At 36.6% G+C, this 26,173-nt stretch overlaps 1 pseudogene; it reads left to right on the top strand.

The window, feature by feature from the left end:
• The first annotated feature begins 59 nt into the window (after positions 1 to 59).
• On the top strand, positions 60 to 26,173 carry LOC149538300 (pectate lyase-like; annotated as a pseudogene).

Below are 26,173 nucleotides of genomic sequence, written 5' to 3'. Positions count from 1 at the left end.
TTCAGTGATGTCTCTAGGGGCTCTTCTATTTCAAATTTATGGCAACGAAAGATATGACAATGGTTTTGGTTGGATCTTGGTACTATGGAAAACATGGTCTAACGGTGGCGAAATGGTACCCTACTTTGGACCTAGCCAAAAAATTGAATAGGTTGGCTCCTATTTGGGCCAGAATCTTAGGTCTCCCCCTGGAGTTTTGGGATGAAAGGATGCTTAAGTTAATTGGGAACTCCTTTGGACACTTTGTTGTGGTGGACATGGTTAACCTTCAAAAATATAGACTAGTTTTTGTGAGGTTTAGTGTGAATATAGTGATTGGCACTGCACTACCTAAGTCCATTGTGTTAAATTCTAAGTGGGAAAAGAATGTGCAACCCATTGTCTATGAGAATGCAAGTCTTTTATACCAGAATTGTTCAACATTTGGACATTTTTTTGTCACTTGTAAAACAAATAATAAGCCTTCTGGGAAGGGAGATGAGAAAGTTAGGGATAAGGAAACAGAGGATGTATTGAAGGAAAAGGAGGAGGAAGAGATGGGAGGGAAGGTGATTAAGGATACAACACCTCTGGAGGGACTTGAGGAGGAGGTTGTGGTGCCCCCTAAATGGGAAAATAAAAGAGTGATAAAACTAGCTGAGGTCTTTGAGAAGATTCTAGAGCTAGGTGGGTCTTTTGGAATGGTGAATGAAGGTGAGATTGTTGATATTGATGGAAGATCATTTCCCTTTTTTGCAAGGTATTGAGGATCTTCTAAGAACCCCTATGCGAAACATGGTGATTGAAGAGGTGTGTGGGGGTTTAGAGCATAAATGTAAAAAGGTTTTAGAAGATAAGGGGAAAGACTTGGAAATAAAAGAAGTGGCCTGGGTGCTTAGCTAGTGTGAAGATGTTCTCCTTACTACCATGTTAATATAAATACCCACTACCTCTACTTCCCTGCTTGGGGAAGAGGAAGGGAAATGGAAAACTTAAAGAAGGTAGACCAAAGTTTCTAAAAAACTTGAAGGGGAAAAGGAGTTGAAGTTAGATGTGGGAAAAATAGGGAAACATAATAGAAGAATGGAGCAGATGGCAAGGGAGGTGGCCAGTGGTAGGTAATTGACCTTGGATTCTATGACCAAGGGTAGAAAATTATTATTCGATCGTAGAATATGAGAGGGTTGAACAACCCTCAGAAGTAGTTTGCACTTAAACAACAACTATCTAATACAAGGATTGATGTCCTTCTGATCCAAGAAGTTAAAATGACCATGGCTAACCTAGAAAGTATTGTGAGTTATATTTGGCCAGGGGCCAATTTTTGTTATAGTGAAGCAGAGGGAGTTTTAGGAGGTGTGGTTACCTTTTGTAACCCTATTGAAGGTAAAGGAAATTTAATTACCTTATTACATAGCATAGGAAAGATGAAAAGACCTAGAATGTCATTAATGTGTATGCTCCAAACTCAAGGCAAGGAAGAGGCCAACTTCGGGAAGAACTACCTAATTTCATGTCCCATTCCAAGAATACTTTTTGCATGGGTGATTTTAATTCCCCATTGTATCCCTTTGAGAAGGCTAGAGGAGTGGTGGATTTTACTAATAGTATGAAGGATCTGGCTAAGTTTATAAATAAAAATGACTTGATGGATATGGGGATGCATGATGTCAAGTTTACTTGTTCAAATAATAGGAAGGGGGTTGACCTTATTCAAGTCAAACTGGATAGACTTCTTCTCCTGAATAGTGAGGATGGGTACTTCTTCTACTCTCATAGGATTACACAGGATAGTCTTGGATCATGCCCCTATCATTTTTAATTGGAAAGAGGTGTTGCAGGGGGGCCCAAGACCTTTTAGATATGAAATAATGTGGCAGTCACATCTTGACTTTTGTTCTTGAGTGGAGGAGTGGTGGGGTATAAGAGTTGAAGGAACTACAATGTTCAAGATCTCCACCAAACTTGATAATGTGAGAAGGAATGTTTGGCCATGGAAAATGAGTTACTTTGGAGATATCTTTAAGACAAAGAAGGAGGTGGACGAGAAGCTGGAGGAACTCCAAAAAGTGATAGGGGAGGGCTTGGATTTAAATGACATGACTCTAGAAGAGGAAAACTATAGGAGGGTGTGGAAGGACACTATGATCAGAGAGGAAACTTTCTATAAGCAAATATGGAGGGTTTTATGGCTAAAGTTTGGAGATATAAATATGACACGTTTCCATAGATCATCCTCCATCTATAAAATGAGACATTATTGATGTTGTGACAGATGATAATAATATAAAGTTAACAAAATGGAAGAGATCAAAAGCTGGGCTAGTAGCTACTTAAAAAATTATTATAAGGAGGAGCACAGGGCCTTCAATAGGGAGGATAGGCAATGGTTGTTTGACTCCATGCCCAATGTGATATTGTTAGAGGAGAATGGGGAGTTTACATAGTTGGTCATTGAGTAGGAAATTCACAAAGTTGTCTTCTCTATGAAAACCTACAAGTCCTCAAGCCTTGATGGTTTTCCCCCGACCTTCTTTCAACACTTCTAGGAGGTCATAAAGGCTGATCTGATTAGAGATACAATTGATTTCTTCAAGACTGGGAAGCTACTCAAGAAACTTAGTAAAATGTTTATAGTTTAGGTCCCCAAAATCAAGGACCTAGGGGCTATTTCTGATTTTAGACCTATTATCCTATGCAAAACTACTTATAAGATCTTCTTTAAGATAATGGTGAATCACCTAAAGCCACTGCTACACAAATTTATTGGGAAAACTCAAAATGGGTTCGTGCCAGGCTATCAGATACTTGATGTTGCTATAGCTACTCATGAGATGCTTCACTTAATGGAGAAGAGTGGTAATCTACGTATGACTTTAAAGTTGAATATTTCCAAAGCTTGTGACAGGATTAATTGGACTTTATTGTATGAAGGCATGGCGAAAATTGGTTTTAGTCAGGGAGTTATAAAATTGATTAGATCAATGATTGATACTGTCAATTACTCAGTGCTGGTGAATGGATCACCTTGGGAAAACTTTAGTGGGGAAAGAGGTCTAAGAGAGGGGGACCCTATTTCTCCTTATCTATTCATCATGGTTTCAGAAGTGCTGGGAAGAGTGTTCTTGAAAAAGGTGGAAGGAGGAGAGATCAAAGGCATTAAACTTGCTACCTCACTACCGAGAAAGGTAATACAACAATTCATGGATGATACTTTCCTAAGTGGGAACTCTTTAGTGGTAGAAGAAAAATCTTGGAAATATGTCTTGGGGATATATATATATATATATATATATATATATATATATATATATATATATATATATATATATATATATATATATATATATATATATATATATATATATAGTTAATGTGGGACAAAAAATTAACTTGGATAAAAGTAAGGTGTTCTTCTTCAACTCTAAGCTAGAAATCCAGAGAAGGGTGATAAGTATCCTGGGTTGCAATACTTCCTCTCTCCCTTATACATACCTTGGGCTTCCTTTGACTATCAAAGAGGTAATAAATCACTTTTAGAATACCATGTTGGAAAAGATGCAAATGAATTTGATTGGGTGGAAAGGTAAAACCTTGAGTAATATGGGTAAGCTACAAATTTTGACTTCATCTCTTCAAGGGATCACGGTTTACTTCCTCTCCTTATTCAAAATCACTTAGGTTATGGTAGAGAAATTGGAGAGAATATAAAGAAACTTCCTTTAGTCAGGGGGAGGAGAGAAGAATAGATTAAGCTTGGTGAGTTGGGATACTCTGTGTAGACCAAAAAATAGTGGAGAATTAGGTATCAAAAAGATCTCTGACTTGAACAATGTTCTTCTTACTAAGGTTGGTTAGAAACTAATGAAGAATGAGGCTAACTAGTGTAAGATCTTAAAAGCTAAGTATATAGGAAATTTGAATTTTACTCACTACATTTGGAAAAATGACCTTCCTATGGGATCCAAGATTTAGGGTAATATATTAAAGAACAAAAGTTTACTTAGGGAAGGAGTAAGGTGGCTAGTGGGAGATGGTAATCAGGTTAATTTCTGGGAGGATACTTAGCTTGTTGGGAAACCTCTGGTTTGAACAAAGTATGGTAGTCTTAGGGACTACCTCCAAGTGGAGGCAGGAAGTAAGGTGATGAAATTTATAGGACCAAGCAGGAAGTGGAAAAGGATACAATTGCAATAGAATTTCTTAGATGGTTGAAATCTAGTGGAGGAACTAGAAGAGCTCCTCAAAGGCTACAAAAACCTATGAGTGGCTTAGAATGATACCTTTATTTGGAAGGTGACCATGTTTGGGGATTTTTCTATTGGTTTTTCCTATAGGATGATTTTTGAAAAAGATTTGGAGCCTAAATGCTAGAGGATAATTTGGCTTAGCCATTTGATGCTGGAGGTCAATATTTTCTGGTTGGTCTCCATGCATGGGGAGATCCTTACCATTGATAACTTAAGGAAAAGGGGATTTCAATTTCCCAATAGATGCTACCTTTGTAAAGGTGAAGAAGAGAATATCCCATATCTATTCTTAGATTGTAGCTATGTTATTAACATATGGGGTAGGTTGTTACAAAAGTCGGAAATGGTTTGGGAGTTCAATAAGGGGATTGATCAATTTTTTGTGAATTAGCATTGCCCATTCCTCCACCTTCTCCTTATCAAAACATAGAAAGTTATACCCCCCCATGTTTTCTAGGGAATTTGGAAGGAGAGAAACAATAGGGATTTCAAAAATAAAGAGAGAAGTGAAGAGATTGTTACAAGTATTATATTCAAGCTGATTATGGAGAATACATAGAATTGCAAATGAAGGAAATTGATGGTTCCACCCAATATGACTAAATAAAGGATTGCCAGAAACTAGAACCTTGAAGAAAGATTCATGGAGGTTGAAAATTCCAATAAAATTTCTAGAAAAAGGACAAGATGGAGACTCCCTAAGGAGAATTGAGCTAAATTAAATTTTGATGGTGCTACAAGAAAGGAGGGATCAACTAGAGAGGGTATGGTTAGAGATAGAGAGGGAAGAATGCTTATAGCCTATGCTGGTAATCTAAGGAATGTCTTGAATAATGTTGTGAAAGACATGGCACTATTTTGGGGCTTGAAATTGGTAATCAATGTAGGATGGGAGAATGTGGAGATAGAAGGTGACTCAAAAATTATTATAGAAATAGTGAAAGGAAACATGAAAGAGGGATGGGCAATCAAAATGGTCATAGAAGATATAAGGAATTTATTAATCATCTTGAAAAGATTTGAGCTACAACATATTTTTTGGGAGAGTAACGGGGTGGCAGATGAGATGGTGGTGTTAAGTCTTAGAGTGCATGGATTACATTGTTGGAGAGAATTTAGAGTGTTACCAAATTTGCTAAGACTTTTGGTGAGTAAAGACACTAACCCATGATAAAGTATAGTTGGAGAGACTTTTTGAATCTTATGAACAACTCAGTGCTACATGGGATGATGGGGCTGAGTCACTATGGATAGATGGTCAGGAATGATGAAATGAGTACTTGCAATAATAAATTTGCATGGTTTGAAAGGGAAAGTATATTGAAGTATGATATGGGTGTATTTTTTATGATTTTCTTGTGCATGTCCACGTACTTGGTGCTGAGTAAAAATATAAATTTCAAAAGGTTTCAGATTATCATGAATGATGGAAAAGATTGGATCTGGGGTAATGGCAGTTGGCATGTGACAACTAAGCCAATATGTTACACCCTGGAAAAAATACACTTGGTTGTGGCACCTAGGAGTTCCTGACCCCCATTTCCCTTTCGATGGTCAACCAGAGTCTTTTTTGCACATTTTTTGGTTCTGTAGATGGGCTCAGTGTTACTGTTGATGGATCCATTCGCCCCTTCTTCCCAAAACCTTTTTCTTGGCATATGGTTCTTCTGGGTGATAATACTCTGATACCCTTCAAATAAGCCCAGATATGTCATGCTTTCAAATTGGAGATCTTATTTATCATTTGGAAAGATTGTAGTACAGTCATTTATGTTAACAACACACTTGACATTAATGTGGGTATGTATACTAAAGCATGTATTTATAAAAATGTCATGTTGCAGATTCAAGTACAAATGAATAAAGTGGCTTTGGAGGTGGCTTGCTTCTAGGAGCTTTTGGCTCATTGGGGAAATGCCCCCTATACAGTTGCTCATATTCTGCCATATTTGGCCTCTGGTGACCATACTCCTCCTCATGGTTACCATCGAGGCTATAGAAATTTTTCTTACCACTCGCACATGCCTCACTCTCAGCTGCATTGCTCTCCCAATGGTGGTACTTTTGGTCAGTGCCATTCTTCTAGAGGTTTTGGTGGTCGGCACTACTCTGCCTCACCTCCCTAGAGGTCTAGTTTGGGGTGGTCCCCAATGGCTCCTCCTGTTTCTCCTACTATTGGTTGGCCTTCTACTTATCTAGACCCAAAGTGGGTGTTTCCCTAACTGGACTAAGCCATTTCTCATCCTAGGCCTAAGGGAGAGAAAGATTAAGATAATGTTGCTACTGCTGATGACGGATGGGCTCCCCCTGAGCCATCTATTCACCCCATCCTTGAGTGGTGCTCTGATGATAAGAATCCTCCTCCCTTGGCTAGCACTACACTAACAACATGAGGATTTTTTTGCTTTCTATTGATTTCTAAAAGTCTTTTTTGATAAATAGTTGATTTCTAGCCTATAGCCATATGATCTTGCAGGGTGATCCTATTTCCCCTGGCCCCTTTTTTTGTGAATATGTAACTTTATTGTATTTTTTTTAATATAAGGAAGGGACTATTCATCAAAAAAAAATTATTCTAAATGTTTAATTGATTTATTTAAAAAAATAAAAATTAATCTTATTTAAATATTATGATTTGAAAATAATATCATTACCAATCGCACTGCATGGGTTTGACTCTAGCCTGTGAGACAAGTAGGAAAATTTATTTGATTTTACTGAGAGGTTTTTGATTGATTTAGGAAGTAGGAGGAACATATTTTCTTGGTGAGGAGAGTAAATAGGTTATATAGCTTACTATCATTCGCTTAATATTTTTTTGATGAATAGTCCTTTTCTATTAATAAATAATATACTAAGATTACAATTCACAAAAAAGGGCCAGGGGATATAAGATCAACCCATGAGAGTTCACATGGCTAAAGCCAAAACATTAACTATTCATAAAAAAAAAACATAAGAAGCAACCTCAAGCAGCTAAAGTAGTACCTACTAAGGGAGGTAGCTCATCTCTATCATGAAAACCCCAATCATCTTTGGGACTGGGAGGCAGACTAGGAATAGTCTAGCCATCAACAGAAGCATCAATAACATCAATGGCCTAGTTAGCATGCTTCATATCAGGTTGGGGAGGTGAAATGGCTAGTTCTAGGTGAAAAGACCATTTCCTAGAAACCACTCACTAAAGCTAGGAGGAGGAGTTGAGGACCCGCTAATGCCATTACGAGGCAAGGAAACTACGTAGTTCCTTAACCCATCATTGCCACCACTGGGAGAGTGGTGGCACGAAGCTTGGGAATGCGGAGTATGCAAGCGATGGCCTAAAGATTTGTGCCTTTGGCAAATACCTCTAGGTGTTGAGGTATCAACTAAGGTGTTGAGGTATCAACTAAGGCATTTGGAGGTACCCTGGTAATAGTACAAGGAGCATTTCCCCAGTGATTGAGAAGTTCCTAAAGGTGGGCCACCTCCAAGGCCACCTCGTTTGCTTTTACTTGAATCTACATCATTACATTACTACAAATGCACATTTTAGTGTACATAGCAATATTAATATCAACAAAAATGTGAGTGAAAAGAACATCATTTCTATCTTTCCATAGAGTGAATAAAATCTCCATCCTAAAGGTAAGCCTGTTAGGATAAACCACGGACAGAAATAAAAAACTACATGCAAATATAACCAATAACAGAAAATAATAGAACACATAGAAATGAACACAAGGCACCAAGATTTAACGTGGTTCACCCAATCCCTGGGCTACGTCCACCAAACAGCAAGTCCGATCTTATTACAATTCAGTGATTACAACCTGATTACAATCCGTAATCCCTTACAGCTCAATACCGCCGCAAGAACCAATTTCGTATCACCACATATCAAAAATACCCAACCCTAAGCCCTTTTTATACAAGTATTAAACTGCTTTAGGGTTATAACATGTTGGCCATATGTCGGCCATAATATGTCGGCTACCATGTCGATGTCGGCTACTTCCAAAAAAAAAAATTTTCGGGGCGGTGCCCCGAACCCCACTATTTATGAAGTATGTACAGTACTTTCCTGATCAGTCACCACAATCTAACAAAGCCAAATATGGATAAATTTTCAAGGGATCCTGGGGGAATCATCCAAAATAGCCATGTTCTAAGAAAAGGGTTTAGGCCAAAGCAACTCTAAAAAATCATGAATCTAGTGCCAATAATTTTGAGCATGTCTAGAAAACTAGAAAATATATAGGAAGGACTCTGGTTAGCCACAAAAAGGACACCTAGGATCCAGAACCCCAATATGCTTGAGCAAGGCCCAAGGGAAAGCCCTTGAAAAATTAGACACCAAGCAAAATGGGCAATCTTGGGTTCTATAATAGCACTCTAAATAGTGTCAAAGCACTTTCTCCATTGAGACATAGAAGATTGCAAATGCCATATCTGATTGAGCATATCCACCATCAAAAAATGGGGAGAAAGCCATCTATAACCCAAACTTTGTTTGTAATTGGTGAAAGGAGTGGTAGGATATCACTTCCAATCAGTCCACCAAGGTCTAATAGACTAAATACCCACTTTATGAATTAAGTGCCCTAGAATTGCAAAAAGCAATAAGTCAAAAGTCTATCGATCTAAATGGGCAAGATGGTACTAGACTTGCACATCTTCCCAAGATCTAAAACTCACGAAAACCCTAGAGAAAAGATCTTTAGGAGTCTTGATGCCTCATTTGAAAAAATGCAAAGCACTAGCACCTTGAGTCTTGGCAAGAGGAATACCCGTGATGGAAAATAGGAGAGACCACCAAATGTTTTCTTGGTTCAAAGAGAGCCCATTGTGAAACTCATCACCAGACTAGTGAAGTCAAGGCTTGACAACTTCACAAGCTTTCCATATTCTCTTGATAACAAAAGAGACTTGTATGAGCATAGGTTCTCACATGATGAGAAGGGTGTGAAAGCCAATCCCCTTCCATGAAGGCTTGTTAATGGGAAATTCAGAAGAAATGCAATGCTGAACCAAAATCTTCCAAGCTTCATCTCCAGTGATGGAATGAATAATCCATTTTGGCACATAGAGAAATACCTTGCTTCTATGTGGAGAGAAGGCCAAGGCCTCTAGACTCTTTTTGGAGACAACAAAAATCCCAAGCAACTATGTGAAAGCCATGATGATCAAAACCAAAGGCCCAGAGAAAATCATGGAGCAATCTCTCTAATTTATAATAGGAGGCTTTTGAAGGATCCCAACAAGAAGAATAATAGACATATGTAGTCGCAAGGACTTTCAAGCAAATCTGGAATTTTCCCACAATAGAAAATGGTTTCGTTAGCCAATAATCTAGCTTCTTAGTAATCTTGGCAAGCACTACATTCTATAGATCCACTGGTGACACTTGAAAGGCAAAAGGAATATTAAGAAAGTGAAAGATCTCCCTGTGAGCAACCCATTTCCATTCAAACTGGTTCGGCTAGAGTGGCACTGGCAAAAAAGACTAGCAATAATGGAGCATTTTATGCCATTGGATAGTAGAACCAGAGGCTTGACAAAAAGTGTTAAGGCAATTTAAGGCATTATTGATGTTTTTTCATCTTCCAAAAGAGTGAGAAAGAAATCATCAACAAAATGACCATTGACCAATTGGGAAGAGGATTCTGGTAAAGAAATGACATGAACCAAACTAGAAGCCACGAAGTGGGCAAGCAAATAGCCAAACCCTTCAGCAACAAGAACATAAAGTGCCAGAGCCAGAGGGAAACCTTGCCTGATGGAATGAAAAAGTCCAAAGGCATCAAATTGGGAGCTATTGGTGGTAATGCAAGCATTAACATATTCAAAGAGCATCTCCACAGACTTGATAAAATTGGGACCAACACCAAGAGCTCAAAGCATAGCCAAAATGAAAAGGCCATTCAATCTAGTCATAGGCTTTTGCAAAATCTATTTTCAAAAAATAGCCAACTATTTGGACTTGTGAGCCCACTCCATTCCTTCCCAGATAGCAATAATGCTATCAAGAATATATTTGGACTTGATAAACCTAGTTTGCTTAGGCTGCACAATTAAAGGCAAGAGGTGGCAAATTTTGAGAGAAACTATCTTAGCAATAATCTTATATGACACATTCAATAGGGTAATAGGCCACCAATTGCAAATATCCTCTAGATCTCTAGCTTTAGGTATGAATTTAATGTTTCCTTTTGATAATAGTTCCTAGACTTTTAGAATGATAGGCTTCAAGATAAACTTTGTGCAAATCAAAACCAATATATTCCCAAAGGTGTTTGTAAAATTCACAAGGGAACCCATCAAACTCAAGGGACTTATCATCTGCCATGGAGAAAATTGCCTTTTTAAGGTCTTAGAGGGTAAGAAGTTGCTCACAGAAAGCATGTTGCTCAACTACTAGGTGGTTTGGAGTAACAGAAATACACTTTTTGAGAGCTTCTTCCTGAGCAACCAAATTTCCCTACAAAGAAAAAACATTCTCATAGTGATGAAAAAATGCTTGTAGGATGTCAAGGAGGTTGGAGAGAACAAAAGTGCCTTGTTTGATTATTTTAATCCCAAAATTAGTATGACAGGTTTGAAGAGCTTGGAAGAACTCCTTCGAAGCTTTATCGCTAACCTCCAACCAATGGAGGCAAGCTTTGATTTGGGCTCCCCGAGTGGCATAATTTTCTGCAACCTATTTTTCATGGTGAAGTTTGGCAAGTTGAATTTGTAAATCAACATCAAAAGAATTAAGGGTGAGAGCCTCAGAAGCTTTTTTGAGTACAGAAGTAGTGGATTCTTAAGACCACCTTTTGAAAACCGCTAACTATCATCCATAGATGTGCAGAAAATGAGTGGTTCTAGTAACGACATCATTCCACCACTGAATCCACCATGTCTAGGTATGTGGACATGGCTCCAGATTCTAGACACATAGGATATGAGAAATAGTGGAAGCATGCATCAACACAGATGTGTTGAGGAAGAATTGTGACATGCCAACTTTCCAGACAACTATTTTCCATGAAATGACAAATTAAATGGGATAGTGGTCAAATAATGTCACATCTAGCAAGGGAATGATAGGTAAATCTCTATCCTCAAAAAAGGAGAAAAAATATTACACAGTAATCATGGCACGATCAAGATGCTTTAAAATGCGGTTAGAGCCAGGTTGAAAGTTGGACCAAGTGCACCAAACCCCACTATGTTGGCATTAGTAAGTATTGGGATCAAAAAGATCCAATTTATTGTGCATATAGTATCAGGCTTCCCTTTCCCCAACTATCCAGCGAAAAGGAAAAATGTCATCTTTGTCATAGGAAACTCAATCATATTGAAGTCACCACACATAACCTAAGTACCTGAAGGCAAGTTGTCACCTAGCCAGCCCCACAATTGAGATCTTTCCATAGCATTATTGGGAGCATGAGCACGAATTACTCAAAAAGAATGATTGTTAATGGAAAGAAAAAGCCAAATGCTTCTATGCATGGGGTCAGAACCATGTGAAATAATAGCAAAATAAAGATGAGGTGATAAGAGAGTAACTACACCACCTTTGCCAGCATCGTGTTGAAAGGAAAACATAATGCCATTTGGCTAGATGATGTGACATGTAGAAGAAAGCATGAAACTAGAGATCTTAACTTCTTGCATATAGAGAAAATCTAAATTTCCAAGTCTATGATGGGTATCCCTAGCATAGTACTTTCTGGAGAAGTCTGTGAGACCTCGCACATTCCATGATAAAAATTCATGAAAAAATTCTTCCATTACTTTCTCATCCTTGAGAGAGGAGTAACTATTATACAAGAAGGTAGAAACCTGTTTAAAGCTAGAAGGAAAATCCTTTGGACCGATGGCCCATCGTTTCTCCTCTAGTTTCTTAGCATGTCCAAGAGGACTGCGAGAACATCGTACATTCTAAGTCGCTATGGAAGAAGTAGCAAGAGGGGTGTGAATCACAACTGAGGCGTTAGCCCTAGCTATCACCTTAATCCCTTGTGAAACACTAGGGTTTGAAACCAGTGAAACACCAAGGTTTGGTTCCAAAAAAATTGCTTGCATCCCTAAACTAGCTAGGGTTTGCACTCCTGTTGAAATAGGAGGAACCAAAAAAATTGCTGCATATGACTGTTTAGAAGCTAATGGAGCCTTTCCCTTGCATTCAATAGTGGTCCATTCTTCTTTTTCCCTTCTTTTGGTTTGGCAGGAACCTCTTTAGGTAGGGGTTTAGCCGTAGACACAGCCAAAGGGCAATCCCTAATCTTGTGTTTCATTGACTGGCACCTATAGTACATGTTAGGTAGGTTCAAATAAAGCACCTTTTGAGAAAAGGTTTGAGCCCCAATCTAAATTTCCACAACATCCTTGAGATCCTTGGAAAGATCAACCTCAACACAAATGTGTTTCTATGTTAGAACGTTGAAAATTTTCTCATATTCCTTTGTGATAACTTTGTCAAGAGTATTGGCAATGGACTCAATAAAAGGCCAACATGGTAGGGGTAAACCTAGGAACTCTACCCACATAGGAACCTTGAGCTTTTTTTCGTCAAAGACAGTGAATTCTCTCAACCACCTTTGAAAAATAGGTAGGGAGGAACACACAGACCAAGGATCATTGCTAAAAATTGCATCTACTTGCGACAAGTTGGTGAAGCGAAATAAAAAAAAAGCTTTGGTAAGGTTTTGCATAGCATCAAGGTGGACTCCATGAAGAGTTCAGCTCTTGTTAACCCATTCTTAGAGCATAGCTTCAAGAGGAGTCCTACCCACAAAATACCCTATCAAGGTATGTTATTTTAACCAATCACAAGTAGCATCAAATTCTTGTAAAGGAAGGATAATATCAAAGTTACCACATGAAAAACTTTCGGGATGAATTTGTGAGGATGTTTGTTTAATGGAGGCACCATGGCTTTCCAAAGTAATAGTGTGAACACTAGTATTAACAACTAGATCACCACTGGTTGGGGCCATTATAAGCTAGCCTAAAAAATCTTGTAGTAAATGTGGTTTGACAAGTGGAAACAATAGAAGGAAAGCTCAGAGAAAGAGCGGTATGCAAGAAAACTAAAAGATCACATGAAACCCTAGCAGAGGAAAAATAATTCTTTCATAGAACTCCAAAGCCCGACTTCTTTCCTTCTTCACATAATATTTAATCATATACTAAATTCTGAAATGAGAGGCTGAGAGTAAAATTAGATCACACAAGAGCAATTTTTTGTTTTTGTTTGGTGAATGAGAATAATTTATAAAGATCCCATTTACTATCACAAGAAATAATATCAGAAAAGAATCACTTTCCATGAGATCACCTTTCCTCAGGCACCTATAAATTAGGATAACCACATTCTCATTATATATCGTTATGCACCCCACTTTATTTATAAATACCTATCTCCCCTCGTGTTTAATGCATAATCCATGTATTTCTTATGAAAGTAGATAATTCGATATTGTGATTGCATAGATATGGACTTCACACACTGCTAGAAATTCTATACGCTATTTGTTGCCACTGTTCTTAGACATGTAGCTATTGTTGATCTATTCATCAATAATAATGCTCTCTCATTTAGAGAATCATTAGTAGTCAAAAAGGGTATGTGGCATAGTAAACTTGAACAAATAGACTTATTGATACTCTTTTCTAATATTAATCTTTTTACTTGAATTAGCTATTGTTTTCATTTTCCTGTCCTGATCATAGAGAAATGATTGTTTTAAGATAATACTTTTGTTAAGATTACTAGAAGATCATACAATGACTTCAAGGTTCCTTTAATGCTAGGTCTTGACTGTGGATAAGATCGATGGTTGATGTGATTTTATAATAATCACAAGGGGCCTTACGTGTTTATTTAGATTCATTTCAAGCCATACTGGATGTGGCAGCTATCTTAAGGTTTTGCAATGAAGTGCTATATTTTTTGGATTTTTCACAAAATATGCAAAAATTCAATAGGATAGGGTTCAGGAACTCTATTCTAATCCTAAGGGTAGTGATAACAACAAATAGTACTCTAGTGGACAAATTCCTCAATTTACTGAATTCCACTTCACCAAGTTATACTACAACTAAGCGTGAACTGGTGCAATCTTCAAGGGTTATGCCAAAGATTTTCATATCACTACATACGCCATCATAAAGAACAATGTATATGAATGATAGAAGTTAAGCATATGCATGAAAGGGGTTCAGGCTAACTTTGCACGACGAGTTAGAATCACTAATATGTCAAAAGTGTGAACCAAAGGAATTCATCAATACACCATCATATTCTTCATTGCAATCACCACACATTAACTAGGCTAAACTTAATCTAATTGAAGAAATTTAAGAGAACAAGAAAGCACTAAGACACGTTAAGTATTCACCAAATTCCAATGAAAACTTTATTATCTCAATAACTCATAGCAACAATCTCATAAAAATCTCCCCTTTACAAATGACAAATGAGGTCTTTATATAGGTCCTCAATTACAATAGGTGGCCCGGATGATCACAATAACCAATGGCCAAGATTGTGCCACATCAACCCTAATTAGGGTTAGGGCAAAGGAAAGGAATCTACATTAATGCAACAAGGAATCCATTATTGTAGTGGGTAATAAATGCCCACTATGCATGCTTGTTTAGGAAGGAGTGGGGTGCAATAAATATCCACCATGCATGTCCATTACTCAATAAATGCTCAGTCTTCCTTGAATAAATTATTCTTGATTCCATTCCCTGAATGCATAGAAGTTTGACTTGGAGACCTCAGTTCTTTATCAAAGATAATTGGATGCCATGAAATGATGATGAAGGCTATGTAAGCTCGAGTCTTTTCCAACTGAATCATTTTAACTAAGATCCAACTTTGACTGACTTTTCAAAAAATCTCTCTTTGAACATTCTCATCTTCCATGTACTTTCTTGGAAATTTATCTCCCTAAAATGGATTGGAATCCCTTGCTGATGATTATGTTACTCTAGAATTTCTTCATATTGAATTTCCTTAGCCATGTTCTTGGATTTTTAGATTTGAACTCTAATCTTTGAACCTTGAATGTTTGGGATCGGATCACTTAGTATTTTGATTTGGGTACTAGAATTTTGGATTTGAGCATCTTTCTTGAATTTCTAGAACTAGAGCTTTCTCCTCCTTTTTCTTCAAATGCTTTCAATTCACTGTTATGCCTTTTCTTGCATTTTGAAGAATTTCCCCTTTTTTAATCATCATCAATCATTTTTCTAGTCTTGAGTACACACTTGAAGAGGGTGAAATTCAAGATCTAGAGGAGAAATTTCTAGCACTTAATCCTTTTTTCATTTTTCCATGAAGCAGAAAGTTTCCAACACTTAGCCATTTATTCTCCCATGAAGGAGGAATTGGCAACACTTAGCCAGTTTTTCTTCCATGAAGGAGAAACTTCCAACACTATCATTTTTACTTCCATGAAGGAGGAATTTCTAACACTTCGCCATTTTTGCTTCTATGAAGGACAAATCTCCAACACTTAGCCATTTTTGCTTCCATGAAGGAGAAATTTCCAACACTTAGCCATTTTTGCTTCCATGATTTCTAATTCTCTTGCTCGTGGAATTTTTGAGTGGTCATGGATTTTGTCCATGATGGAAGAATTCCACAACAACCATTTTTCTCCAAGGTGGGATTTTTTGAGTGATCGTGGATTTTTTCCATGATGGAAGAATTCCAAAACAACCATTTTTCTCCAAGGCTGAATTTTTTGAGAGATTGTGGATTTTGTCCATGATGGAAGAATTTCGTAACAACCATTTTTCCTATTATTTTTATGCCTTTCGACTTTTGGATATTTCATGGGTGATTCTAGACTTAACCATTTTTTTCTTGATTGACTGTCATGCTTGCTCATTCTTGTGGATATAGACACATGTACCCTTTTGGCTCTTTATCAACCATAGCTCACTTGTTGCAGAAATAGACTTACTAAAAATAGACTTTCTAAAAATAGTAAGTTGTCCCAAAGTCAAAATAAGGCCAATCTGAGAGGCAGTGAAATTTACTAAAAATAGACTTACTAAAAATAGACTTTCTAAAAATAGTAAGATGTCCCAAAGTCAAAATAAGGCCAATCTGAGAGGTAGTGAAATTTACTAAAAATAGACTTACTAAAAATAGACTTTCTAAAAATAGTAAGTCAAGACATTCAATTCTCAAACAAGCAAATGATTTCCATTCTCAGAGCCACATGGACAAAACTTTCCACATCTGGCTAGTTTTACCAATTCTCATTTGAAAGAGGGAACTTTAGAAGATTGAGCCCATTACTACCAAGAACTAAAGCCAAAAGGACAAGACCAAGAGACAAAACGGGCCCCCCTTTTTCCAATGGGGCGATGGTGTGAAAAGCCCACAACAGCTAACACCCACCCAAAGAAATGTTTTTGAACATTTAAAGAAATAAGTAACTTAGAACAAAAATCTTAGGATGGCCTATCCAAAAATCTACTTAAGGACAAGCACTCAACAAGGGAAAGAACTGTCACATTGACCATAAGTTACTCACGTGTGTGCAAATGATTTATTCCCCACTTGACAAGAACTTGATAATCTCTCAAATTCATTAAACTTAGCTATTATAATATCCTTAATTCAAAAGCAACTTGGATAGAGCCTTGCTGCCAGTTAGGCATCTATAGCCATAACGGAGTTATCGCTGTGGCACCACAATTATGTTTCTACCTTTAGTGATTATTTTTATAGCACCAGTAGAGATGATTGCACACCCTTGAACCAAATTTCATCTTTATTTTCACTTTGATACTACCTTTCCTTTGCATAAATTCTCTTTTCTTTTCTCATGATATTTCTTTTTCTCAATCTTTTGTTTGGCTTGCATGCAATGAAGCTTGCAAAGGGTTCAAAAGACCATAGTGGCACTAAAGTAGGTGTAAGATCTTTGCTAAGTCCAATTTTGCTTCAAAACACCAAGAACTCAGAGAAATTAAGTGTGAGTAGAATTTTGTAACCATGTCAAACATAACTTAAGAACCTCCATCGAGTTTGACCCAAATTTAGTACAAGTCCTACAATAGACTAATGACTCAGAACATCCTTTAATCTCTAAACCTTGTCAAATGTATTCAAGAAATGAACAAGACAGACTTCATTTTGTCACCAAAAATGTGAAATCCACACACCTCACCCATGAGTGATAACATGGACCCCCTTTTCACTTGCAAAGGCCCCAAACCAAAATGCTCTCCAACTGAGGGAAGCTAAAAAATTTCAAGTCAAATGATTGGATATGAATCAAACTCAAGCTCCCTCACAACATCTAAACTTAGCAACTGAAAGAAAACTATTCTAACCAACTCTAAACTAAACAACTAAAAGAAAACTAGTCTAACCAACTGAAAGGGAAACTAAACTACCCAGCTGAAAGGAAACTAAACTACTCTCCTGAACCAAATGGTCCAAGACAAATCTAACCTAACTATGTACAAGAATCCTGAAGGGATGACACAAACCAAACTAATATATACATCTGATGTAGCATGGCTTCTGAAGATGTTCAAGAGTATCAAGGATTGGGTAAGGGTTCTTATTTTAGCATTTTTATCCTTGTACTTTGAGAAAATATTTATCACCCAATTTTCAAAATTAGGAAAACTATCATGCAAGACCAAAAGTTGAGGCAATTCATGTCATCTGTGGTCAATCCAAATGCAAGTTTTATTTCCTAAACCTCCATAATCAAAATAATAATTATCAAAATTTTCAACATTAGAAGCAAGGAAAGAAACAACCTGGCATGTCTCAAGCAATAGTTCATGTTGAAATCCTTGTTGATTATTCACATGTTTAGGAGGACATAGTTGGTGGTGGATTCCCCCTCTGGTGGTAACATCAAACTCACAAGTATTCAAGATAGGATAACTCTTGTGATCAAGCCCTTGGAATATTGCTTTAGGTGGCTTGTCCTTATATAGTATGAACCATGCATCCTTGTGTGTATTACTAAGTGCATCCTCAAAAATCAAGGATTCCTTAATGAGGTCTCCTTCATATATATTCCCAACTTGTTTGAATACAATATCCAATTGTGACATCAACCCAAATTTCTCTTCATCATCCTCACCCATGGTGTTGCTTGTAGATTTCTCTTTAGGAGCATCTTGCAATTATCTATGTAGAATCTTATCAAGCATAGAATTCTCATGATTGAAAGGAAGATCATCAAATGACTTCATAAATTCATCATCAACTTCAATAATAGATGGTAATGTTTCAGGAGGTCAAAGTTGATGGTGAACCATGCCACTTGTAGTAACTTTATCATCTTGAAATACATTTGGAAATGAATCAACTTCCCTCATGATATCATTTAGCACCCCCCAAAAGGTTGTAGTATCTCTGATGGTTTTGTCAACTTGTTCCCTATGCCTTGATTCATCTATGATAACTTTTAATTCCTCATTCATCCTATCCACCCAATTGCCTTCTATTTCATGGGTATGTGAAATTTCTTGCAAGTCATCCTCAAGAATTTGACTTTGTAGCATGTGGGAAAGTTTTCTAAGGACCACATCCTCAAACTTGGGGTGATTATTTTCTAGTTCTTCATTATGTAGTTCAACACCTTCTTGTGTAGTGACATGTGAAAGTTCTTCCTCTCGATTGTCATCATCATTATATTCAATCATGATTCCTTGATGCAACTGATTTCTTTCTTCACCATTTAGTTCCCAACATGAGTGACTACTACCACCTTCCTTCAACATCCAACTTGGAATTTGGAAGAAATAGTTGTCACCCCCCAAATATATCTCCTCGTACCAACCCATTTGGAACTTGATCAAGTCAATGATATCTTGGAAAGATGGGCATCTAAATTCTGAATGTGAAAGACTATGCACACGACACCAAGTATCTCCTCCATATTCACTTCTTGGTTTCTTATTGATATCTTCTTTGAACTCAACAAAATCTTCTTCTGAATTGACAAGCACCAAAGGATCATACACTTGTGCAAAAGAAATCCTTCCTTGTAATGCCAAGTCTACCCTCAAAAGGAACACCAAACAATGCACCTCCTCATGCTCTGTGGTACCATGTATCCTACATTGACTTGATGCTACAAGTTGAGATAAATTAGAAGGATGCAGTTGTTTGTTCAACTCAAACCAAATTGGGAGAAGATAAATCTGCCTATCCATTGAGAAATCTTTTCTTCTTTTCTCAAGTTTTCCAATTTTTCACTCTTCTATTTTTTTCAAAATTTCACATTTTTTTTTGGATTTTTCCCTTTAAAGAGATCTCCTATCTTGGATATACTTGAAAGCTCACTATTGTTGAAAATTCCCTGCATACACTTTGTACGACCCTCCTTCGAGTGCCAGTTTCTATTGATGTGTGTTTTATGACTCACCAAAAAGTAGAACAAAATACCAAAATATCTTATCCTCTCTTGAATAAAGTCTTGTGTATGCTAAGATTGCTAGAAGATCATACAATGACTTCAAGGTTCCTTTGATGCTAGGTCTTGACTATGGATAAGATCAGTGGTTGATGTGATTTGCTGATGATCACAAGGGGCCTTACATGTTTATTTAGATTCATTTCAAGCCATACTAGATGTGGCAGCTATCTTAAGGTTTTGCAATGAAGTGCTTTATTTTTTGGAGCTTTCACAAAATATGCAGAAATTCAATAGGATAGGACTTTTTTGAAAATCTCTCTTCGAACATTCTCGTCTTCCATGTACTTTCTTGGAAATTTATCTCCCTAAAATGGATTGAAATCCCTTGCTGATGATTATGTTACTCTAGAATTTCATATTGAACTTTCTTTGCCATGTTCTTCGATTTTTGGATTTGAACTTTGATCTTTGAACCTTGAATGTCTAGGACTGGATCACTTAGTACTTTGATCTTGGTACTAGAATTTTGGATTTGAGCATCTTTCTTCAAATTCTAGAACTAGAGCTTTCTCCTCCTTTTTCTTCAAATGCCTTCAATTCACTGTTATGCCTTTTCTTACATTTTGAAGAATTCCCCCTTTTTTTGTCATCATCAATCATTTTTCCAGTCTTGGGTACACACTTGAAGAGGGTGAAATTTAAGATCTGGAGGAGAAATTTCCAACACTTAATCCTTTTTCATTTTTCCATGAAGGAGAAAGTTTCCAACACTTAGCCATTTATTCTTCCATGAAGGAGTAATTGCCAACACTTAGCTAGTTTTTCTTCCATGAAGGAGAAACTTCCAACACTAGCATTTTTTCTTCCATGAAGGAGGAATTTCTAACACTTCGCCATTTTTGTTTCTATGAAGGAAAAATCTCCAACACTTAGCCATTTTTGCTTCCATGAAGGAGAAATTTCCAACACTTAGCCATTTTTGCTTCCATGATTTCTAATTCTCTTGCTTGTGGAAATTTTGAGTGGTCATCGATTTTATCCATGATGGAAGAATTCCACAGCAACCATTTTTCTCCAAGGTGAGATTTTTTGAGAGATCATGGATTTTTGCCATGATGGAAGAATTCCACAACAACCATTTTTCTCCAAGGCTAGAGTTTTGAGTGATCTTGGATTTTGTCCTTGATGGAAGAATTTCGCAACAACCATTTTTCTCCAAGGCTGAATTTTTTGAGTGATCATGGATTTTTTCCATGATAGAAGAATTCCACAACAACCATTTTTCTCCATGGTAGGATATTTTGAGAGATCGTGGATTTTGTCCATGATGAAAGAATTTCGCAACAACCATTTTTCTTCGAGGCAGGGTTTTTGAGTGATCTTGGATTTTGTCCACGATGGAAGAATTTTGCGACAACCATTTTTCTCCATGGCAGGATATTTAAGTGATCTTGGATTTTGTCCACGATGGAAGAATTCTGCGACACCCATTTTTTGTATTATTTTCATGCCTTTCTACTTTTGGATATTTCATGGTTGATTCCAAACTTAACCATTTTTTTCTTGATTGACTGTTGTGCTTGCTCATTCTTTTGGCTCTTTATCAACCATAGCTAACTTGTTGCAGAAATAGACTTACTAAAAATAGACTTGCTAAAAATAGTAAGTTGTCCCAAAGTCAAAATAAGGCCAATCTGAGAGGCAATGAAATTTACTAAAAATAGACTTACTAAAAATAGACTTTCTAAAAATAGTAATTCAAGACATTCAATTCTCAAACAAGAAAATAATTTCCATTCTCAGAGCCACATGGAAAACACTTTCCATATCTAGCCAATTTTACCAATTCTCATTTGAAAGAGGGAACTTTAGAAGATTGAAACCAATACTACCAAGAACTAAAGCCAAAAGGACAAGACCAGGAAACAAAAGGGGGCCCCCCATTTGCAATGGGGTGATGGTGTGAAAAGCCCACAATAGGTCCTATTGAAGAAACTAATTTTATTTCCAATGAGCAATTTAAAATAAATTAAGAGTTAGTGTATTAGGCTTACAGTACTCTCAAGTTTTTATTTTGTTAAGAGGCTTATTTTCTTAATAAAAAAAAAGTTCATAATGGTTTTTTCATGAGAAAAGAAGAAGTGGAAATGTTTTCGGATTAAACATCATTTGAGTTTTCATTTTTTTGGTTGGCCATCTAAAATTATAAGATCAGTAGATGGATCTTACTGCAAATTTAGATAACCCATCTAAAATAAGTTGATGCTTAGAGTTTCACTTGGGTTGTTCCAATTTGTTCATCCAATATAACATGTTTTTTCTCTTTTCTCTAACACCTCTTTTTAAGTAGCAAGAAGACAAATTATTAATAGTGTGGATGCATGTGTTGAAAATGTAATGGTTTTGTTGTGTTATGAGGTGATCAAACTATCAAACCTACTGTAACACTTAGAGTTGAATGTCTTCAGCTTAGAATGTTTTCAAATTTTGATTTTCTTAGGTAACTTTGATTTGTTTAGGTAGCTCATTTGTATACATATTAGGGAAAGATATTCAGTAGCAGTTTAGGTTAATTCGTATAATTAGGATTCTTAATTCGTACATTGAAATTTGTCAATATTTTTAGTGAACTTCTGTAGGTGACTGTAGAGCTTAAAGCTAAGGTTTAGGCATTTTTGCATTTATGGAGCTCTTTATAGAAGTCATAGAGTATGAAGTGACTGAAACGTGTCATTTCAAAAAAATTTCCCTAAACTTGTTTTGCTCACCCACCAATAGCCATTCACCAAAAAAAAGTACTTTTTTTACAAATGGACCAATCAGCAACCAAGAAATCTAAGAAATGATAAACTATTAGTACATATGTTATTGGCTATTAGTACATGGGTTATCATTTTTGGAAGCTTTTTAAAAGTATTAACTGTGGAGTCTACAATGATTTTGTACTATATCGATCATTGGCCTAGTATAGCTACTAGATCTCTTCCCTTAATAGATAGATCTTATTATAACAATGATAAAATACATCGAAACTTAAATAATGTTATTTAAAACCATTGTTAAAATGTGACCCATGAAATAAATTGAACTTTTTTCATTGTGACAAAAGGAATTGTGGTGCAAGCAGATAAAATTTCATTAAAGGCTAAAATGAATACATGTGGAGCACTAGATGTGACCAAATGCCAATTCTCCAATTGTGGTCAAGGGAATCTCTTGATCAACTGTGCCACTGGATTTGCAAGAGGTGTAACAGGTGGGAGCAAAGGAGAATCCTACATGGTGACCAAATTTGATGACAACCCAAACAATCCAAAACTAGGCACATTGTGTTATGGTGTCACTCTCACCTCTTCAAACTCACAAGGAGTATGGATCACTTTCTCACATGATATGACAATCACCTTACAAAAAATGTTGCTTGTAGAGAGCCACATAACAATAGATGGCAGAGGAGCCATAGTTGTGATCAGTGGTTATGGATTTGGTTTGAGCAGAGTGAAGAATGTAATAATTCATAACATTCAGATCAGTGACTCCAACTTTGATATGGTTCATATATTACGGTTGAAGAAGGTGTGGGTGGATCACCTCACTTTCCATGGAAAATTTGGTTTAGTTTTTGCTATTGAGGGTTCTACTAACGTCACCATCTCAAATTCTCACCTGTTTGAGACTAACTTCACTATGTTGTTGGGGACAGAAGATTCAAACGAAATTGATAAGAATATGAGAGTCACTTTGTATAGAAACTAGTTCAAGGATTCAAATCAACACAATCCACATTGCAGGTAAAGGTGTTTTTTTTAGGTTTGAGTTTGAACATGTTTTGATTTGTTTAGATGGGTTATTTGAATTCATGATGTAAATTAATCTTATAAAAAAATTAATATGATTTCTAAATCGCAAATAAATCAAAACTTTGAATGTATAATTTTTGTTGATCTCTAGATACATTGTAGATCCTTATATCTAATTATGGAATACAAAAATAATTGAAATCATATAAAAATATAGATCTGAAGTTAATTACAATCTTACATTGCATTTATGAATTAAATGGCACATTTTAAGCTAAACATCATTTAAAATTATATTAAAAGATGGATCTTATCAAAATAAATAATGATTTCTGTTAAACTATATAAATAAATCAAATTTTCCATTGTACAGTTCCTACTGATGTTTAGATCCACTGTTGATCTATATACATGTTCATGCAATATAACTAGATTTATTTTATGTTTAACATGGTCCCTTGTTGTTACCCCAAACTCTTTTGGTGCTCCACCTTATGTCAGGTGGGCACTTTTACTCCCTCTTCTTCTATGGCCTCATGGCCCTACTGACGTTGCTCAGCTTCTTCAACACTATGGCCATTGTGTTGTGGATTGTTCTAATGGTGTCTCCTTTTTTTAGGGAACCTAAAAATTGTATCCCTTCAATTCTTGTCCAAAGGTGAAGAAAGAACACTTTCCATCCTTATGTTGTGGTGTGAGTTTGGCCTTCCTTTGTGGACTTTCTCTTTATGCTCTGACAGTTGTTTAGAAGCTTAGAATGTTTCTCACCCACCCTCTATTGCAGTGCAATTTTTGGCTATCTCTATTTGGAAAAAGCCCTCTATTTTGTTAGCAACCCTCATGAGGACTTTGTGTTGTCTTTTTACTATTGTTAGTATGTTATTTTTTGATCCTTGTATCTGTAGAAGGACTAATCCCTTATTTTTCTCCTTCTATTTTTGAAAACATGGTAGATAATATTATTGTTGTAATTTTGAGTAATATTATGCGTACATTTTCTAATATTAACAATTTAGATTATACTCAATGATCATCTTGATAATTCTTCAATGTTGAATCTTATCCAAAACACAAATATAAGTTCATGATTATGAAAAATTATTAATTTAGTATCAAAACTCCAATTGGTTTGACAAAGTTCTTTTATCTCTACGTTTATTTTTTTTGAAAAAGAGGGGTAAAAATTTATTAAGACAGAAAAAAATACAATGAGGAGAGCTCAACAAGGAGCTCTATCTTGAGCAAAAAGTTCATCAAATTCTTACAACATCTCAAAGCAAAGTTGCCCACTATCCATAATATTCTAGCCCGAAGCATGACTAGAAGACCATTTGGCTAAACAATCAACACTTTGTTCCATTCACAAGGAATATAAGTAAACCTAATGAACTCAAAAGAGGTACAAAAGAGAATAATCTAATTAATAATAGTGCCAGCTACCAACTAACATCTTCAAGCTCCTATGAGGAAAGCAAGTTCACCACCACTTGGGAATCAAACTCACAAATAATCTTGCTCCATCCCTGCAAGCAACATTGGTCCACAATATATAAAATAGCTTGAGCCTCCATGAGATTGTTAGTGTAATCACTCTCATGTACTAAGAAAAAGAATTTAACAGCACCGTAACTACAATGAGCCACTCCCCCAATACCAGTAGGGCCTAGATTCCCTCAGGAAGAACCATCAATGTTAATTTTCAGAACTCCATGGGGAGGAGGAGTCAAATGCCCATCCTGATTCACTTGACCTTTCCTCTGATGCCAAGGCTGCCTGGACATAGTTGGAAACCTTTGAGCTATAACCCCATCCTAAAGATGAAAATTGAGGAGATTGCATATAGCAAGATCAACTAGATCCATACCCCCATCTAGTGCACAATTCACTTGAATAGTTTCCTGAACAGAATGTGAGATCTTCCACCAAAGATGCGTAAAACCAAGCTGAACATCTTGAAAGATTTGATGATTCCTCTCCATCCAGATATGCCAAAGCAAGAACGATGGGCCAGCAATCCAAGCAGCATGGAGAGGAGAAGACTTGGAAAGAGCATTGCCCAAGGGGGCCCAGAACTCAAGCAAAGAGGAAGCATGCCTACAAGAGCAACCCCAAGCACTCCACCAAAGGTGTCATAGCTAAGTAGAATAGGAGCAATGGAAGAACAAATGGGAGATAGACTCCTCCCCATTACCACACAAAACACAATAAGAGGGGCCCTAAAATCCACATTTACAAAAATTATCCCACATAAGACAGTAGTTGTGAACCACTAGCCACATGAAAAAATTGCACTTGGACCAAGAAAGTTTATTCCAAACTTGCTTCCACCAAGGGACCTCATATATGAAAAGAGTTTTACTTCATCATTGATCTTTGAATGACAATTTTGTTTCCTTTCAGATGGGGATACTATCATGTGGTGAAGAATTTGAATGGAAACTAGGGAATCTATGCAATAAGTGCATGAGTGCATGCAAGAATATATTCAAAGAGGAATGTGTTTGTACCAGGGAAAAATAGTGAACTGACTGAATGGTATCCAGGGTATGAATCAAAATGGGACACCACTTCAAAAATAGAAAGAAATGGTGACAAACTAATGTAGGGTGCTACATTACATGGATTCCTTTACACTGGAAAGATAGATGCTCCTCCTTACCAGAGTAGAACATATCCTCCTATTACTGACACTGAAATAGTGCCACATCTTGTTGAGCATTTCTTTGGAGTGTTACTTCAGGTTGACATTCAGACATGA

This window comes from Cupressus sempervirens, chromosome 9, assembly GCF_028749045.1.
Source record: "Cupressus sempervirens isolate cs-2001-9-10 chromosome 9, ASM2874904v1, whole genome shotgun sequence".
Taxonomy (NCBI): Eukaryota; Viridiplantae; Streptophyta; class Pinopsida; order Cupressales; family Cupressaceae; genus Cupressus; species Cupressus sempervirens.
Note: the sequence above shows the minus strand (reverse complement) of the source record. Positions and strands in the feature narration are given on the sequence as shown.